We start from the raw sequence: 4,624 nt of genomic DNA, 5'->3' as shown, positions 1-4,624 counted from the left end.
TGCCCTGTAAACTTTCACTCAATCCAAAATAAAAACATTTAATTAAAAAACAAAAAAAACAATGGTAATGAACATGCTTGGAAGCAAAACTTTTATATAGTCATTCTGATTGTTTTCTTAGACGATTCCCCAAAGTGGGAATAACCATTTAGAGGGTAAACCCATCTTAAGGTTTTTGACACATATTACCAAATTCTTTTACATAAAATTTGTGTTGAGTTGTACTCCTACCAAGTGCAGTGTGTAAGAATGCCTATCTCAGTACATCCCAACATTGCTCTAGCTACAGACATTAATCTTCATCAAGCGTATGGCTTTGTTTTCTTTGTTCTCCAGTGTATCTGAGCACAATTAGATGTCCATCATCATTAAATAATTATTTAAAGAGAAGACTAATAAATATTCACATCTGTAAGGTAAATAGGCAGAATGTTAATTCTTTGGGGCAATGTCTAGTGATGCTTACTATGTGATGAACACAGAGGTAAAAGGTATATTGGTATTGCTATTATGGAACTGACAATCTAAGGATGACATTATTATAGTTTCAATATTAAATTTTGTATTACAGTAAAGCTGACTTTTGTCATAATATTGACTTTTCTGCATTGTTTCCTTTGTGAATTATCATGGATTTCACTTGTTTTATTCTGTTGGAATTTTTAAATGTTTTTCTAAATGCCTAATACTAGCTCTTTATATATTATTAATATTTTGTAATATTTTCTAGGTTTATTTTATTCAAGACAGTCATTTGTATTTTTATTTTGTTAATGATGAGTTTGGATGTTCATAATTTTTCCATTTTTATGTTGTTTCTACATGCTGTTGAGTCTATTTCAACTCATGACAGTCCCAATTGACAGACTAGGTACCCCATAGTGTTTCTCTAGGCTGCAGTCCTGGTATAATGCTGTAGGATAAGCACTGGACTACTAACCACAAGGTCAGCAGTTCTAATCCCAAGTCACTCTCAGAAACTCTATACAGGGTCACTATGAGTTACAACCAACTCAACAACACTTAACACCAACATCAATCTTTATAGGCCATCACTCATCTTTCAGTTTATTGCACTGTGGTGGCTTGTGGATTGTTGTGATGCTGGAAATTATGTCACCAGCATTTAAAATACCAACAGGGTCACCTGTGGTGTGGATAGATTTCAACAGAGCATACAGACTAAGACAGACTGGGAAGAAGGTGAGTTAAACCAGTTCTGACTGTTCAACTACTGAAAACCTTTTGAATAACAGCAGAATATTGTCTGATAAATTGCCAGAAGGTGAACTCCTCAGGTTGGAAAAGACTGAAAACATGACTGGGGAAGAGCTGCCTCCTCAAAGTACAGTTGATGTGAATGGAGCAAAAGTTTTGGGGACCTACATTTGCTAATGAGCTACAAATCAAAATGAGAAGAAACAGTTGCAACTATCCATTGTTGTTGTTGTTGTTGTTAAGTGCCGTCGAGTCGGTTCCGACCCATAGCGACCCCATACAGGATTTCCGAGGGTGTAAATCTTTACTGGAGTAGAAAGCCTCATCTTTCTCCCGCGGAGCGGCTGGTAGTTTCGAACCGCTGACCTTAAGGTTTGCAGCCCAATTCGTAACCACTACGCTACCAGAAATTGGAATTTGAAGTGTACTACGTATGAATCTTAGAAATTTAGAAGTCATTAAAAATTAAATGGAACACATAAACATCAATATCCTAGGCTTTAATGTGTGGCTTTGAGGGTTAATGCCCCAGACTGCAAAGTCATTTGAACTGCAAGGTTGGCGGTTCAAGTTCACCAGCTGCTCCTCGGAAACCCTATACAGGATCACTATGGGTCGGAACTGACTCAACCGCACTTAACAACAACAACAATAAGGCATTAATGAGCTGAAATGGACTGGTCTGGGACACTTTGAATCGGATAATTGTATGGTTTACAATACTGGAAACAACAAATTGAAGAGGAATAGTTGCATGCAACATCCAAAAGAGTATTTCAAGATCTATGTTGAAGTCCAGTGCTGTCTGTGATGGAATATGCCTATGACTACAATGAAAACCCATCAATACCACTACTATTCAAATCTGCCCACCAACTACTACTGTCAGACATGATGAGATTGCAGAATCCTACAAAGGTCATTAAAAAGACTGCAAGGAAAGAAAACACCAAAGTGAATATCAGAAAAGACTCTGAAACTTGTTTTTAAGAATAGAGAAGGTAAAACAACTGGAAGAAGTAAGAACGTAAAAGAGATGGACAGAAAAGCTTAAAGGGCAGTTGAAGAAGACAAAGCAAAATATTATTACGAAATCTTCAAAGACCTGGAATTAAAACAACAAAAGAGAAGAACATGTTTAGCATTACTCTTCCTGAAAGAACTGAAGAACAAATTCAAGCCTTAAGTTGCAATATCGAGAGATTAATGGGTAAAATATTAAACAATGCAGGAAGCATCAAAATAAGATGGAAAAGAATATATAGAGTCACTGTACCAAAAAGAATTGGTCGCTGATCGACCATTTCAAGAGGGCGAATATGCTTCAGAACCCATGATATTGAAGCAAGAAGTCCAGGCTACACTGAAGGCATTGGCAAAAAACAAGACTAGTAATTGGTAGAATACAAATTGAAATGTTTCAACAAATTGGTACAGTGCCTGAAGCACTTAATATTCTATGCCATGAAATTTGAGAGACAGATGCCTCTGCAAATGATTGCAATATATCCATGTTTTTACACATTACAAAGAAAGATGACCCAACATAATGAAGAAATCATTGAGCATTGTCATTAATATCACATGCAGGTAAAATTTTGTTGAAGACAATTAAAAAATGGATGTAGCAGTACATCAGTAAGGAACTGCCAGTATTCAAGCTGGATTCAGAGGAGAGTGAGAAACCAGGGATATCATTGCTGATGTCATGTGAATCTTGGCTAAAAGTAAAAAAGATAAAAGTAAGAACTGTCTTCACTTGTACTTTACTGACTATATAAAGGCATTCGCCTTTGTGGCTCTTAACAAACTATAGATAACATTGAGAAGAATTGGTAGGTATCCCACAATACTTAATTGGATAACATTGAGAGGAATGGGTAGGTATCCCAGAACCTGTATACAGACCTACAGACAGTCATTTGAACAGAACAAGGGGATACTAAATGGTTTAAAATAAGGAAAGGTGTGTACTAGGATTGTAGCCTAACACTATGCTTATTAAACATTTATGCTGAGCAAATAATCTGAGAAGCTTGTTTATCTGAAGAAGAATGTGGCATCAGGATTAGAAAAAGACTAATTACCAACCTGTGCTATGGATATGGCACAACCTTGATTGATGGAAATGAAGAGAGCTTAAAATGCTTAATGATGAAGATCAAATATTACAGCCTTCAATATGGATTTCATCTCAATGTAAAGAAAACAAAAATCTTCACAAATGGACCAATAAATAACATCATGATATATGGGGAAAAGATTGACATTGCCAGAGACTTCATTTTGCTTGGATTCACAATCAATATTCATGGGAACAGTAGTCAAGAAATCAAACATGTTGTATTAAGCATATCTGCTCCAAAGACCTCTTTAAAATATTCAAGAGCAAAGATGTCAGTTTGAGGATTAAGGTTTGCCTGACCCAAGCCATGGTATTTTCAATTGCCTTAGCTACATGTGAAAGTTGGACAGTGAATAAGGAAGACCTTAGAAGAAAGTCAATGCATTTGAATTATCTTTTCGGAGAAGAATATTGAAAGTATCATGACCTGCCAGAAGAACAAACAAATCTGTCTTGAAAGAGACGCAGCCTGAATGTGTCTTAGAATCCACAACAGAGACTATTTTCTACTTTGGACACATTGTCAGGAGGCATCAGTCTATAGAGAAAGACACCATGCTTTGTAAATGGAGGGTCAGCAAAAGAGAGGACAACCTCCAGTGAGTTGGATCGACACAGCGGCACCAACAATGGGCTCAAACATAACAATTGTACGGCTGGTAAAATGTCTGGCAGTGTTTGTTTCTGTTGTGCCTAGGGTTTCTATGAACTGGAATGGAGTTCACAGTACCTAACAACAACAATTTAAAAAGTAATGTGTCGGTAGAGATAGAATTAGCTGTCCTAATGTCCCAGTAATTTTTTTGAGTGTGTCCCTAGGCCAAAAGGCATATCTACTACTTCTGCTTATTAAGTAATTTAGTCTAAACAATGTTATAAGTATTTATGTCCTGCTAGTTCCATAGTGGAGTCCTTGTATGGCACTGTGGGTTAATGTGCCAGACTGCAAAGCCGTTTGAACTGCAAGGTTGGTAGTTCAAGCTCATCAGCTGTTCTTTGGAAACCCCATACAGAGTCTCTATGGGTTGGAATTGACTTGACAGCACTTAACAACAACAACAACAGTTCCATAGAGGGTTACGAGTTGTGCTGCTTATCAGAAAGTCAACAGTTTGAATCTATCAGTCACTCCAGGGGAGAAAGATGAGGCATTCTGCTCCTTGTAAACATTTATAAAACCCTTGTTGTTGTTGTTGTTGTCAGGTGCCATCGAGTCGGAACCGACTCATAGCGACTCCATGCACAGCAGAACGAAACAATGTTCGATCCTGGGCCAACCTC

This window comes from Chrysochloris asiatica, unplaced genomic scaffold, assembly GCF_000296735.1.
Source record: "Chrysochloris asiatica unplaced genomic scaffold, ChrAsi1.0 scaffold00185, whole genome shotgun sequence".
NCBI classification, from domain to species: domain Eukaryota; kingdom Metazoa; phylum Chordata; class Mammalia; order Afrosoricida; family Chrysochloridae; genus Chrysochloris; species Chrysochloris asiatica.
This window is presented reverse-complemented; position numbering follows the sequence as displayed.